Source organism: Bos javanicus, chromosome 11 (assembly GCF_032452875.1).
Source record: "Bos javanicus breed banteng chromosome 11, ARS-OSU_banteng_1.0, whole genome shotgun sequence".
NCBI lineage: Eukaryota > Metazoa > Chordata > Mammalia > Artiodactyla > Bovidae > Bos > Bos javanicus.
Genome location: NC_083878.1, coordinates 30107156 through 30123765, shown reverse-complemented (window position 1 = coordinate 30123765; position 16610 = coordinate 30107156). Strand labels below are relative to the sequence as shown.

At 39.1% G+C, this 16610-nt stretch overlaps 1 protein-coding gene across 3 annotated transcripts in view; it reads left to right on the top strand.

Annotated features, from left to right (window-relative positions):
- FBXO11 (F-box protein 11) overlaps positions 1-16610 on the top strand; it is a 112218-nt gene that overhangs the window by 19451 nt on the left and 76157 nt on the right. The window lies entirely within an intron of this gene.

Sequence of the window (16610 nt, the reverse complement as noted above, 5' to 3'; positions counted from 1 at the left end):
ATTTGACTTACATATACCATGAAATGATTATCATAAGTTTTATGAATATCTATTATCTCATAAAGATACAAAATTAAAGATATAGAAAAAGTTTTTTCCTTGTGATGAGATCTCTTGGGATTTACTGTTAACTTGGATATATAACACAGATCAGTATTATACTTATCATGTTTATATTACATCCCTAGTATCTATTTTATAATTGAAAATTTATATCTTTTGACTGCTTTCATCTAGTTCCTCCTTCCCAGTGCCTCACCTCTGATAACCACAAATCTGATCTTACTCTTCTGCAAGTTTGTTTTTTGATGTACATAGATCCACAACACTTTAAGTTCCTGTTACCAAATTTGTTTTAAAAAAATAATCCCACTATTAAGGAAACTAGTCTGAGGGCTAAAATGGTTTGTAAAGACTTCTCAGAGAAAGTGGGTACTTGAAAAAGATCTTGAGGATTGAGTATGTCACAGAAAAAAAGGAAAAAATAACATTCTTAGTAAGAGGAAATGGGCTGGACAAACAGCATAGAAGAGTTACCAGGGCAGAGATTTTTACTCGGTCTGCATACTCTGTTCATCTCTCAGTTTACTTTATGTTGGTGTTTCTTTTCCAGTAAGGAGGTTAGTCACTCTTTTGTCTCTCTAAGGCTCTCCTCTACCACCTGTGAATTAATCTAAATCCTTTATCCCAGTCTTTCACACTTTGGCTGCCTATTTTTCTTCCATATGATTTGTCTCTTGACAGACTCATATGCATTACTAATCTCACAGACAGACAGACACACACACAGCTATACAATTTTGAACTCAGTTGTTGCTTATAATACTTAATTTGATCGCTTCGTTTTTACCTCCATGCCTTCTTGATAGCTTCTCATATCCCAGAGTCATTTACAATTGTTGGTAGGTCCATTTATGCTTAATGTGTGAAGGAATATGAGTAAAGATTTGATAATATTTTATGTAGTAAGCTTATCTTATCTTGTTCTACACTCTGGATGTTTTGCTAATACTGTTTGGCAAAGTTTCTGAAAAATCACCAGAATGTATTTTCCTTACAAATAAATGTCTATTATCAGTGAACAGATTTGTAATACACAATAGAAACTGTGTACAATTCTCATTATAATAGGGCTTCCCTGGTAGCTCAGACAGTAAAGAATCTACTTACAATGCAGGAAACCTGGGTTTGATTTTCTGGGTCAGGAAGGTCCCCTGGAGGAGGGAATGGCACCCCACTCCAGTTTTCCTGTCTGGAGAATCCCCATGGACAAAGGAGTCTGACTGGCTACAGTCCATGGGGTCACACAGAGTCAGACACATCTAAGCGACTAACATTTTCACACTTTTCACAGTTGTAATGTTAATAGGCATCATTTATTGATCACTTTATTTCAAGTAGACACTAAATGCTGGTTTTATTCTTAACAACAGTTTCCATCATATGGACAATATACCTGTTTTACATTTGAGAAAACAGAAGTTTAGCAAATTTAACTCCCAGGACCGAGTAAATGGCAACCATAGAGTTAGAATCCATGTCTTTCTGATTAAACAGCCTGAATAAAGGTTGAATTACTATATTATACTATATCAGTAATCTTTATCTCCCATGTATAACTTTTCAAAAACACATTTCTAGGAAATATTTGTTACATAAAAATGATTACTAATTGCATTGCAGTTACCTGCTTTTAGAAAGCAAGGAGTAATGAATAATTGGCATTTCCCAAGAAAACTTTGAAAATTCAGAAAAGCATAAAGAGAAATTGAAAATTAGCAACAATCACCCTAGAGGAAACTTCCCTGGTGATCCAGTGGCTAAGAATGTTTGCTCCCAATGCAGGGCGCCCAGGTTTGATCCCTGGTCAGGGAACTAGGTCCTGCATGCCACAACGAAGAGTTCACATGCCACAACTAAAGATCCCACATGCTGCAACTGAGACCCAGCACAGTCAAGTAAACAAGTAAATGTTAAATTAAAAAGAAAAAAAACGTAGAGAAAACTTAAACATTTCTTTTTATTTGCTATAAATATAATAAGATGTAGAAATATATGTAGTATCATGTAATATTTTCATTGGACTCGTTCTATATATAATTTTGTATTCTCCCTTATTTAATATTATTAACATTATTTTCCTAATATAAATATATATGCATGTATGTATGTATTCTTTGAAAATGGATATCAGTGGCAGCGTTTTTAAAACTTTTTTATTTATATTTGTCCATACTAGGTCTTTGTTGCTGTGCAAGGGCTTTCACTAGTTGCGAAGAGCAGAGTCCATTCTCTAGTTGCAATGTGTGGGCATCTCACTGAGGTTGCCTTTCTCGATTTAGGTCATACCTGAATGGTCTAGTGGTTTTCCCCACTTTCTTCAATTTAAGTCTGAATTTGGCAATAAGGACTTCATGATCTGAGCCACAGTCAGCTCCTAGTCTTGTTTTTGCTTACTGTATAGAGCTTCTCCATCTTTGGCTGCAAAGAATATAATCAGTCTGATTTCGGGGTTGACCATCTGGTGATGTCCATGTGTAGAGTCTTCTCTGTGTTGTTGGAAGATGGTGTTTACTATGACCAGTGCGTTCTCTTGGCAAAACTCTATATTAGCCTTTGCTTTGCTACATTCTGTACTCCAAGGCCAAATTTGCCTGTTACTCCAGGTGTTTCTTGACTTCGTACTTTTGTATTCCAGTCCCCTATAATAAAAAGGATATCTTTTGGGGGTGTTAGTTCTAAAAGGTCTTGTAGGTCTTCATAGAACCGTTCAACTTCAGCTTCTTCAGCGTTACTGGTTGGGGCATAGACTTCGATTACCATAATATTGAATGGTTTGCCTTGGAAACAAACAGAGATCATTCTGTCGTTTTTGAGATTGCATCCAAGTACTGCATTTCGAACCCTTTTGTTGACTGTGATGGCTACTGTATTTTCCTAAGAGATTCTTGCTCACAGTAGTAGATATAAGGGTCATCTGAGTTAAATTCACCCATTCCAGTCCATCTTAGTTCGCTGATTCCTAGAATGTGGACGTTCACTCTTGGCATCTCCTGTTTGACCACTTCCAATTTGACTTGATCCGATATTTGCTGGATCATTGAAAAAGCAAGAGAGTTACAGAAAAACACCTATTTCTGCTTTATTGACTATGCCAAAAAGTCTTTGACTGTATGGATCACAATAAACTGTGGAAAATTCTGAAAGAGATGGGAATACCAGACCACCTGACCTGCCTCTTGAGAAACCTGTATGCAGGTCAGGAAGCAACAGTTAGCACTGGACATGGAACAACAGACTGGATCCAAATAGGAAAAGGAGTACGTCAAGGCTGTGTATTGTCACCCTGCTTAATTAACTTACATGCAGAGTACATCATGAGAAACGCTGGGCTGGATGAAGCACAAGCTGGAATCAAGATTGCTGGGAGAAATAACAATAACTTCACATATGCAGATGACACCACCCTTATGGCAGAAAGTGAAGAAAAACCGAAGAGCCTCTTGATGAAAGTGAAAGAAGAGAGAGAAAAAGTTGGCTTAAAGCTCAACATTAAGAAAACTAAGATCATGGCATCCGGCCCCTTCATTTCGTGGCAGATAGATGGGGAAACAGTGGAAACAGTGGCTTACCTTATTTTGGGGGGCTCCAAAATCACTGCAGATGGCGACTGCAGCCATGAAATTAAAAGACGCTTACTCCTTGGAAGAAAAGTTATGACCAGCCTAGACAGCATATTAAAAAGCAGAAACATTACTTTGCCAACAAAGGTCCGTCTACTCAAGGCTCTGGTTTTTCCAGTAGTCACGTATGGATGTGAGAGTTGGACTATAAAAAAAGCTGAGCGCAGAAGAATTGGTGCTTTTGAATAGTGGTGTTGGAGAAGACTCTTGTGAGTCCCTTGGACTGCAAGGAGATCCAATCAGTCCATCCTAAAGGAGATCAGTCCTGGGTGTTCATTGGAAGGACTGATGTTGAAACTGGAACTCCAATATTTTGGTTGCCTGATGCGAAGAGCTGACTCATTTGAAAAGATCCTGATGTTGGGAAAGATTGAAGGCAGGAGGAGAAGGGGACGACAGAGGATGAGATGGTTAGATGGCATCACTGACTCAATGAACATGAGTTTGGGTGAACTCCGGAAGTTGGTGATGGACAAGGAGGCCTGGTGTGCTGCGGTTCATGGGGTTGCAAAGAGTCAGACACAGCTGAGCAACTGAACTGAACTGATGCTGGGAAAGATTCAGGGCAGGAGGAGAAGGGGACGACAGAGGATGAGATGGTTGGATAGCATCACCGACTCAATGGACATGGGTTTGGGTAGGCTCTGGCAGTTGGTGATAGACAGGGAGGCCTGGCGTGTTACGGTTCATGGGGTTGCAAAGAGTTGATCACAACTGAGCAACTGAACTGAGCTCTTGTTGCAGAGCACAGGTTCTAGCGTACTCGGGCTTCAGATTTTGTGGCTTGTGATTTCTAGAACACGGGCTCAGTAGTTGTGGCATATGGGCTTAGTTGCCCCATGGCATGTGGAATCCTCGACCAGGGATCAAACCCGTGTCCCCTGCATTGGAAGGTGGATTCTTAACCACTGGACCAATAAGAAGTCCTGCATGATATGTTTTATGTATCCTGGAATTTATTTTATCATTCCTTTATTGTTAGGTTACTTTTTTGTTGTTCAGTCGCTCAGTAGCATCTGACTCTGTGACCCCATGGACTGTAGCACGCCAGGCTTCCCTGTCCTTCACCATCTCTCTTTGGTCAAACTCCTGTCCATTGAGTTGGTGATGCCATCCAAGTATCTCGTCCTCTTTTTTCCCCGTCTCCTCCTGCCTTCAGTCTTTCCTAGCATCAGGGTCTTTTCTAATGAGTCAGTTCTTTGCATCAGGTGGCCAGAGTATTGCAGCTTCAGCACCAGTCCTTCCAGTGAATATTCAGGGTTGATTTCCTTTAAGATTGACTGGTTTGATCTACTTGCTCTCCGAGGGACTCTTAAGAACCTTCTCCAGCACAACAGTTCAAAAGCATCAGTTCTTTGACACTCAGCCTTCTTTATTGTCCAACTCTTACATCCATACACGACTACTGGAAAAACCATAGCTTTGACTATATGGACCTTTGTCACTGAAGTAATGTCTCTGCTTTTTAATACGCTGTCTAGGTTTGTCATAGCTTTTCTTCCAAGGAACAAGCATCTTTTAATTTCATGGCTGCAGTCACCATCTGCAGTGATTTTTGGAACCCAAGAAAATAAGTCTGTCACTTTTTCCATTGTTTCCCTATCTATTTGCCATGAAGTGATGGGATCTTAGTTTTTTGAATCTTGAGTTTTAATCCAGCTTTTTCACTCTCCTTTTTGCCCTTCATCAAGAGACTCTTTAGTTCTTCGCTTTCTGCCATAAGGGTGGTGTCATCTGTATATCTGAGGTTATTGATATTTCTCCCAGTAATCTTGATTCCAGCTTGTGTTTTCTTCCAGCCTGGCATTTCGCATGATGTACTCTACATAGAAATTAAATAAGCAGGGTGACAGTATACAACCTTTACCAATTTGGAACCGGTCTGTTGTTCCATGTCCAGTTCTAACTTGCTTCTTGACCTGCACACAGATTTCTCAGGAGGCAGATCAGGTGGTCTGGTATTCCCATATTTTTAAGAATTTTCCACAGTTTGTTGTGATCCACACACTTCCAGTTTTTCTCTATTGTAAGTTACACCATAAGGAGAAATCTTATCAGGATGGGCCCTATGAGTTCCAACATTGAGATGCCTCACCTTTCCAAAGACAGTTGTGAAAGTCACACAGATGTGTCCGACTCTTTGGGCAGGGTGACAGTATACAACCTTTACCAATTTGGAACCGGTCTGTTGTTCCATGTCCAGTTCTAACTTGCTTCTTGACCTGCACACAGATTTCTCAGGAGGCAGATCAGGTGGTCTGGTATTCCCATATTTTTAAGAATTTTCCACAGTTTGTTGTGATCCACACACTTCCAGTTTTTCTCTATTGTAAGTTACACCATAAGGAGAAATCTTATCAGGATGGGCCCTATGAGTTCCAACATTGAGATGCCTCACCTTTCCAAAGACAGTTGTGAAAGTCACACAGATGTGTCCGACTCTTTGGGATGTCATGGACTGTAGCCTGCCTGGCTCCTCTGTCTATGGAATTCTCCAGACAGGAGTACTGGAGTGGGTTGCCGTTTCCTTCTCCAAAGGAAGAAGATAATAATGACAGATTAAACGTGCACACATAGTTAATAGTCAGAGTTTTGGCATGATAATAACTACATAATTCTACATCTTTTCTCCCATAGAAGTCATAAAATTTTAAAATAAGGAAAATAACTGAACTTCCATTTTCAGTGAACTGAAAGACAGCATGTAGACTCCAAATTATATTTAAAGGCTGTCAAAAGCATCTTGAGAAGGAGCAGAAGTTGTGAACTTAAAAATATTTACTGAAGTTTAAGGGTTCACCTTGAAGTTCAAAGGCTAAATCTCTTGTTGTAGTAACAGGGTTGGTGCCAGAAATACCTAGTTTGATTCAGAACAGAAGAAAAGGTAGAGCTACATTTACATGGAGCAGTATGCACCCGAATCAGCTTTTCTGTCTAGCATCAAAGAAGGAGTCTTTCGACTCTTACTCTTTGGTAAGGAAACCAGAACGGTGCATCAGAACAAATTGTTTTAAGTACAATTAAAACTTAACTGAAACTGTAATTTTTCTCTTGAAAGGGGTACTTGTGCCAGGGTAAACTGACCAGAATGGTCATAAAGATTACTTTGGGCAGCCAACCACCCTCATCTTTCTCCCTACAAAGTTCTTTCCAAGGGGTTGATAGTTGGGCTGGCCTCAGATTTCTGTATAACATTCCATACCAGAAGATGTTAAAGCAGTGTTTACAAAGTAAGGAAGTAAATCAAGAGCCAAAGATTTCATATCCAGTTATGCCATTCTTCAAGTATGAAAGGTATAAACAGAACTCAGAGAATGCTGTATATATATGAGCCCTTCTTGAGGAAACTGTTAAAGGATAAACTTCAGCCAGCCAAGAGCTATCTGAGAAAAGAATTTGTTGTAACCATTGAATATATATGTGTGTGTGTGTGTGTGTAGAGAGAGAGAGAGAGAGAGAGAGAGGTTTATAACCCTAAAGACTAAAACAAATGTAGAGATTATGATGGAACATAATGTTATATACCTTGATGATGTAGAAATGATGAAAACTAATAAAATTTGAGAGAAGAAAGTGTATAGATTACCTCATTGTAATTACTGGTAGTCAAAAACTGTATTCAAGATCACAAGTAATGGAAGTATAAACATGTTTAACACTTCAAAGGAAACCATAAAGGTAATGCTACTGATTGAATTAAGTAAGGAGAGGAAGAGGAAACATGTTCATTTTAACATTGTTCATATTAAGGAATTAACAGGTATCTTAAAAAATAATCTAGTGGAATTCTAAGTCAATAATATGAGTTAATCACTAGAACAACAACAACAAAAAAAACCTTACTTAAATTTGAAAGAACTGGAAACCTATCTAAAAGAAAACATCATCTATTGAAAGAACATTCATAAACAGCCACACACGTAACACAACATAGCAGTACTAAGACCAGACACCTTTTATATAAAAGAATACAAGTAGGCTTTATCCCACCTCTGAAGGAAAAAGCTTCCAGTTAGATTCAGAGCAAAATGAATTCTGTGGTTTGTCTGCAAGAAAATGATTGTGAAAGCTTAAGATGGCAAAGTGAAAGAAATTTAGGGATGTCATGATTGTAACATACAAGGTGGAGTTCATAGTAAAAAGAAATAGGTGAAGAATACAATTTCTCAGACAGTGGAGTGAAAGTTTAATAGACGTGACTATCTGTATATCAACTAAAATAGCAGCCTAGGTTAAGCCGAAATTATAGAAAATATAAGGAAAAGTGGAAACATGTCAGTAGTCGGAAATACGTAATTGAAAGACACAAAACAAACCTTAAATAAAAAGACATATCATCTTTTCTGGATAGAAAGGATAACATTGTCACAGTTCCCTCTGAAGTAGTTTGTCAACTAGTTTTTAAGACATGGTGATTCCAAAGTTAATAAGGTAAAATATGCAAGAGTAGCCGGGAGAGCTGAAAAACTTAAGAGAACTGAGGGAGAACTTGTTTTTCCAGAAATTAAGGTATAAAGGTAAAATGCACAAAACAGGCATGGTACCAATGAACAAACATACATGGGTCAGTGCAGCAGAATAGTAAGTCCAGAAATACTTTGAAATACATGTGAGAATGTAAAAGTGACATCTCAAATATGTGGAAAAAAATAAACAGTTAACTAGGGACAGCTGGTTAGCTGTTTGAAAGAACTTCAATCTGTAAATTTCACCCATATACCAAATGGATCAATGAAAAATAAAGCCATGAAAGTAATAGAAGAAAGCATTAAAAAAGTCTTTACACTTTTGATGTGCGGAAGGCTATTTAAATTAAATCCAGAATTCATAAAATAATGGGTAATTTTTACTGCATTAAAAAAGCAGTCTCTGAATGGATAAAAACGTGATATGTATATTTACAATGAAATTATCAGTTCAGTTCAGTCGCTAAGTCGTGTCTGACTCTTTGCGACCCCATGAATTGCAGCACGCCAGGCCTCCCTGTCCATCACCAACTCCTGGAGTCTACCCAAACCCATGTCCATTGAGTCAGTGATGCCATCCAGCCATCTCATCCTCTGTTGTCCCCTTCTCCTCCTGCCCCCAATCCTTCCCAGCATTGAAATTATGTTCAGCCTTAAAAAAAAATCCTATCACATGGTAAAGCATGGATAAACCTTGAGGAGATTATGCTGGGTGGAATAAACCAGTCACAAATACTACATAATTCTACTTAAATGAGGTATCTTAAACTAGTCAGACTCTTAGAAACAGAAAGTACAATAGTGGTTGCCAGGAACTAAGTGGAGAGGAAAAAGGGAAATTGTTTTTCACTGGGTATCAGTTCAGTTCAGTCGCTCAGTCGTGTCCAACTCTTTGCGACCCCATGGAGTGCAGCATTCCAGGCCGCCCTGTCCATCACCAACTCCCAGAGTTTACTTAAACTCATATCCACTGAGTCAGTTTTGCCATCTAACCATCTCATCTTCTGTCATCCCCTTCTCCTCCTGCCTTCCATCTTTCCCAGCATCAGGGTCTTTTCAAATGAGTCAGTTCTTCACATCAGGTAGCCAAAGGATTGGATTTTCAGCTTCAGCATCAGTCCTTCCAATGAATATTCAGGACTGATTTCATTTAGGATAGACTGGTTGGATCTCCTTGTTGTCCGAGGGACTCTCAAGAGTCTTCTCCAGCACCACAGTTCAAAAGCATCAATTCTTTGGCACTCAGCTTTCTTTATAGTCCACCTCTCACATCCATACGTTACGACTGGAAAAATCATAGCTTTGACTAGACAGACCTTTGTTGGCAAAGTAACGTCTGTGCTTTATAATAGGCTGTCTAGGTTGGTCATAACTTTTCTTCCAAGGAGCAAACATCTTTTAATTTCATGGCTGTGGTCACCATCTGCACTGATTTTGGAACCTAAAAAAGTCAGCCATTCTTTCCACTGTTTCCCCATCTTATTTGCCATAAAGTGATGGGACCGGATGCCATGATCTTAGTTTTCTGAATGTTGAGTTTTAAGACAACTTTTTCACTCTCCACTTTCACTTTCATCAAGAGGCTCTTTAGTTCTTCCCTTTCTGCCATAAGTGTGGTGTCAGCTGCATATCTGAGGTTACTGATATTTCTCCCAGCAATCTTGATTCCAGCTTGTACTTCATCCAGCCTGGCATTTCACATGATGTACTCTGCATAGAAGTTAAATAAGCAGGGTGATTGTATACAACCTTTCCTGATTTGGAATCAGTCTGTTCCATGTCTGGTTCTAACTGTTGCTTCTTGACCTGCATACAGATTTCTCAGGAGGCAGGTCAGGTGGTCTGGTATTCCCATCTCTTTAAGAAGTTTCCAGTTTGTTGTGATCCACACAGTCAAAGACTTTGGCATGGTCATTAAAGCAGAAGTAGATGTTTTTCTGAAACTCTCTTGCTTTTGCGATGATCCAGTGGATGTTGGCAATTTGATCTCTGGTTCCTCTGCTTTTTCTAAAACCAGCTTGAACATCTGGAAGTTCACGGTTCATGTACTATTGAAGCCTGGCCTGGAGAATTTTGAGCATTTCTTTGCTAACATGTGAGATGAATGCAGTTGTGCAGTAGTTTGAACATTCTTTGGCATTGCCTTTCTTTGGGATTGGAATGAAAACTGACCTTTTCCAGTCCTGTGGCCACTGCTGAATTTTCCAAATTTGCTGGCATATTGAGTGCAGCACTTTCACAGCATCATCTTTCAGGATTTGAAATAGCTCAACTGTAATTCCATCACCTCCACTAGTTTTGTTCATAGTGATGATTCTTAAGGCCCGCTTGACTTCACATTCCAGGATGTCTGGCTCTAGGTGAGTGACACCATTGTGGTTATCTGGGTCATGAAGATCTTTTTTGTATAGTTCTTTGGTATATTCTTGCCACCTCTTCTTAATATCTTCTGCTTCTGTTAGGTCCATACCATTTCTGTCCTTTATTGTGCCCATCTTTGCATGAAAAGTTCCCTTGGTATCTCTAATTTTCTTGATATCATTGGGTATAGAGTTTCCTTTTTGCATGATGAAAAAGTTCTAGAGATCCATTGCACAACATTGTGCATATGGTTAACACTATTACACTGTGCACTTAAAAGTGTCTTAGATGATGTTTTATATTATGTGTTTTGTTTACCACAATTTTTTAAAACTGCCCTCAGAATGCCAAAATCTGTCATAATACAACAGTCAGAATACAGATTAATGACTAGCAAAACTTATCTGCAGTTCATATCACAAAGGGTGTTCTTGTGTATAAATCCTGTAAACTCAGTTTAAAAAGCCCTGCAGTCTAATAAAAAATGGGGGCAAAGATGTGAATAGATAATTCACAGAAAATTAAATGCAAATAGCTTGTGCGCATCTGAGAAGCTGCTAATATAACCTCATTCAAAGTAAGAGAATTTCAAACCAAAACACCTATTAGGTAAAAACCTAAAAGTTAGATAACATCCTCATGGTGCTTTGTCATAAATGACTACTGAGGATAAAATTAAGATATCCTCTGGAATTCAGTTGGGCACTGACTCTCAGAATAAAAGTACATTTACTTTTGATAAAATAGAAACATCTTTGGACTTAAAAGAATAAAAAACAGTGTTTAAGTAGGGACTAAATACATGAGTCTACCTAAATCTGGTTTAGAAGCGCTGGCAGATGCTCTGAAAGTTCTTTTCTTTCAGGATGGAGACCAAAGCTATATTGGTGTGCAGGTTGGATAAAGGAGGTACACTACTTGTTTGCTTACTATTCAAGAAACTACGGGGCTGAGTCAAGAAGGAGCTTATAGGCTTATATAAATTACACATCCATAGTAGTGGAAGGAAGCAGTGAAAGCCTCCTAGATAAGATCTGAGCCAACCTGCTCATGATGTAGTGACTGGATATTCAGGAAGAGCCCATCTGCAGCAATTAACAAACTTCATTGGAGTGGGAGACTTGAGTGAGAGGTGCCAGCAAATCAAAAACTGTTAAGGTGAGGTACACACGTGTAAACATACCCACCAGCACCCCTGTTTTCCTCTGCTGTATATACACATGCAACTTTAACTTGTGATGAACCTTCGAACAAAAATTCAAAAACACACAGGAAAAAGTAACCCTAAAAAAAGACAGGTCAACACCTTTACTAAAAAAAAGGTTGGGGGGGAGAAGACACTCTGTATATTGATAGAGAAATATCTTCAAGATTTCTTTGCTTGGTGGGAGAAAAGAAGATCACAGTACAGTGTTTATAAACACTTTTGTCTGGAGTAAGGGAATAGTTGATATTCTGTCAAGTAAATTGTTCTTCACAGACTATTGTCAGATAACTAAATATATTTAAGATTCTCAGGGAGATAAAGGAATAAGTAATATCCATAAAAGAAAACCAAAAATAAGTACATGCCAATTTGGCCTTCCCTGGTGTCTCAGTGGTAAAGAATCCTGCTGGTGCAGGAGACACAAGTTCAATCCCTGGGTTGAGAAGATCCCCTGGAGAAGGAAATGACAGCCTACTCCAGTGTTCTTGCCTGGAAAATTCCATGGACAGAGGAGCCTGGCAGGCTACAGGATATTATTTATTCCTTTATCTCCCTGAGAATCTTAAATATATTTAGTTTTCTGAAGATTGTTCTTCACAGACTAAAGATTTACTTGAATGAGAATATCAATTATTCCTCTACTCCAGCACAAAAGGAAATAGACTATAAACACTGTACTGTGATCTCCTTTTTTCCCACCAAGCAAATGGAGTCGCAAATAGCCAGACACGACTTAACCAGTAAACAACGACAACAGATTAACAAATAGATGTAAAAACTGAGCACTGGAAATGATTTAACTTAGTAGATGAGATGTATTATATTGAACACAATAAAATAATTAGTGATTTTGAAGCATAATATTGAGGAATTCACCCCAAAAAGTTAGCAATAATGAAGGGAAAAAATTAGAGGATTGGTCAAAAGATTTAAACATCTGTCCAAAAGAAGTTTTAGAAGAGATTAGTTAAAATAGTAGAGAAATAATATTTAATGAGGTGATTAGTTACTAGAATTGAAGTAAAATCTAAGTTTTCACACTGAACTTGTATATTAATTAACAGTTACTTAGCAGGATAAGTACTCCAAAAAGTCAGCTTCTAAATGCTCAATAGTGAAATTGCAGAACAACAAAAAAAAATAGTTTTTAATAAAAAGGATGAAAAAAAAAGTACCTGCACCAAAATATCAGTCATACTAAGATGGTGACTGCAGCCATGAAATTAAAAGACCTTACTCCTTGGAAGAAAAGTTATGACCAACCTAGATAGCATATTCAAAAGCAGAGACATTACTTTGCCAACTAAGGTCTGTCTAGTCAAGGTTATGGTTTTTCCAGTGGTCATGTATGGATGTGAGAGTTGGACTGTGAAGAAAGCTGAGCGCCGAAGAATTGATGCTTTTGAAGTGTGGTGTTGGAGAAGACTCTTGAGAGTCCCTTGGACTGCAAGGAGATCCAACCAGTCCATTCTGAAGGAGATCAGCCCTGTGATTTCTTTGGAAGGAATGATGCTAAAGCTGAAAGTCTTTGGCCACCTCATGTGAAGAGTTGACTCACTGGAAAAGACCCTGATGCTGGGAGGGATTGGGGGCAGGAGGAAAAGGGGACAACAGAGGATGAGATGGCTGTATGGCATCACTGACTCGATGGACGTGAGTCTCAGTGAACTCCGGGAGTTGGTGATGGACAGGGAGGCCTGGCGTGCTGTGATTCATGGGGTCGCAAAGAGTCAGACACGACTGAGCGACTGAACTGAACTGAATAGTATATTTATCAGAACAGTAATTTCCAGAAGAAAATGGGGCACATTTTCCTCAAAACGTACAGGGAATATAACTGTTAAATCTTGACTTCTATGCCTATTTAAAATATCATCAATAATGAGACCCAACATGAGTATTTACACAGAAACTGAGTTTATCACTTAAAAAACTTGATGCAGTATCCTTTAACTAAAAAATAAATAAAAAACCTTGATGCAAAAACCAAAGTGATGTTCTTCGACAGAAAGAATAGTAAACTAGAGGGAGGAATTGGATAACAGAATACATTGTGAGCAAAGAATCTGTGAAGTGTGTTAATTAGGTTGACTATTGATTGTTAATTTTTTAATTTTTTTTAAGGTAAAACCAACAAAATATCAATACTAGAAAATAGAAAGTTGGAAGAAAGAGGATTACATTGAGCCTAGAATGCTACTATACTTAATCTTGTTCACAAGAAGTGAGTACAGAGTTACTGAAAAACTTTAGGGCACCTTAACAAATGAATAGCTGTTCTTATGGCTCTGCAGACAACTTGGATGAAATTCTAGCTTATCTTTCACTGTGTATGTGCTTAGTCGCTCAGTCGTGTCCAACTCTTTGTGACCCCATGGACTGTAGCACATCAGGCTCCTCTGACTATAGGATCCTTGACTGGCTGTGTGATATTAAGATTACTTCACCTTCCTTTGCCTAAATTTTCTTATCTGTAAAGATGACAATAAGTAATATTGGGTTGACCAAAAAGCTTGCTTGGGTTTTTCTGATATCCAAACAAACTTTTTGGGCAACCCAGTATTTCCTCATAATGTTGTGGAGACAGTTAAGTGAAATATATATAAAACTTTTGGTACACTGGGCTTTCCTTGGTAGCTCAGCTGGTTAAGAATCCGCCTGCAATGCGGGAGACCTGGGTTCAATCCCTGGGTTGGGAAGATTTCCTGGAGAAGGGAATGGCCTACCCACTCCATGGCCTGGAGAATTCCATGGACTGTATAGTCCGTGGGTCGCAAAGAGTCAGACACGACTGAGCAACTTTCACTTCACAATAGAACACTACTTAGTACGTATAAGCACTCAATACATTTGCTGTTGCTCCTTTTATTTCTTTTTTAACTTTTAGGAGTACCTCTGAAAAAGAGAGGTAAAACCTATGGCTTCCAGTCCAGCAGAACTAAAAAGTGAAGAAAGCTTAACTTTCAGTATACCATCAGAATTAGGTGGACTAATTTTAGTTGTTTATTTTCTTTTTTTGAGCAGTCTTAAAGCTGAACATTCAGAAAACTAAGATCATGGCATCTAGTCCCATCACTTCATGGGAAATAGATGTGGAAACATAGAAACACTGGCTGACTGTATTTTGCGGGGCTCCAAAATCACTGTAGCTGGTGATTGCAGCCATGAAATTAAAAGACGCTTACTCCTTGGAAAGTTATGACCAACCTAGACAGCGTATTTGGAGAAGGAAATGGCAGCCCACTCCAGTGTTCTTGCCTGGAGAATCCCAGGGACGGTGAAGCCTGGAGGGCTGCCGTCTGTGGGGTCGCACAGGGTCGGACACGACTGAAGCAACTTAGCAGCAGCAGCAGACAGCATATTAAAAAGCAGAGACATTACTTTGCCAACTAAGGTCCGTCTAGTCAAGGCTATGGTTTTTCCAGTAGTCATGTATGGATGTGAGAGTTGGACTGAAGAAAGCTGAGCACCGAAGAATTGATGCTTTTGAACTGTGGTATTGGATAAGACTCTTGAGAGTCCCTTGGACTGCAAGGAGATCCAACCAGTCCACCTAAAGGAGATCAGTCCTGGGTGTTCATTGGAAGGACTGATGCTAAAGCTGAAACTCCAGTACTTTGGCCACCTCATGCAAAGAGTTGACTCATTAGAAAAGACCCTGATGCTGGGAGCGATTGGGGGCAGGAGGAGAAGGGGACAACAGAGGATAAGATGGCTGGATGGCATCACTGACTCAGTGGACATGAGTTTGAGTGAACTCTGGGAGTTGGTGATGGACAGGGAGGCCTGGCGTGCTGTGATTCATGGGGTTGCAAAGAGTCGGACACGACTGAGCAACTGACCTGAACTGAACTACTTACTAGGGTTGCTGTTTTGTGACTTTTATTCTTTATTCAAGATCTTCCAAAAAACAGAGAAATGTTACTTGTGGGTTGCCGTTTCCTTCTCCAGGAGACTTGCCTGACCCAGGGATTGAACCTGGGTCTCCTGCATTGCAGGAGGTAACCATCTGAGCCACCGGGACGCTCTTTACAATAAGAAAGCAAGGATGATGGAGTCTTCTGAATAGAAGATGCACTAGTAAAATAGTCGGTTCTCAGTTTTTTTCTTTATTACACTACTCAAGAATTACATCCTTCTTCAAAAAGGTATAAAGTAGGATGGGAGACATATAGATCAAAAGATAAATGCACAGAATTCCTGGTTGTCCAGTGGTTAGGACACCACGCTCTCACTGCTGAGGGCCTGGGTTTAATGCCTGGTCAGCAAGCTAAGATCCCACAAGCAGTGAGGCATGGCCTCAACAACAGCAACAACAAAAGGTAAGTGCAGAGAGAAAAGTAACACTGTAGACTGAGTTGTCCGGTATGGTAGCCACTTGTCCCATGTGACTTGTACTAAAATTAATTAATAGAATTGAAAATTCAGTTTCCCCAGTCACATTAAGCACGAAGTGGTTATGTAGAGAGAATGTAACTGTTAACCTCATGTCTAACACTTTCATCATTGCAGAAAGTTTTACTAGATATCACTTCTCTAGACTTTTATTAATATGATAGTGAAATTGATCATATGCATCAGCTCAGATTATGAGATTTCAGATGATCATATCCTGTATGAAAATATATTTTAAATTATTTCAAAATCAAGAATAGATGAGCACACAGTATATTTGGTTTTCTTTCTTTCTGTTTTTTTGATCATGCCATACAGCTTGTAGGATCTCAGTTCCCTTACCAAGGATTGAACCCAGGCCATGATGGTGAAAGCCTGTAATCCTATCCACAAGCCCACCAGGGAACGCCTGACATGGAGTATGTTTTTGATGAACGCATGGTATATTTCTAAGGACAAAAAGAAACGGTATTTTATACCAGGTAGTCATTCAGCAGG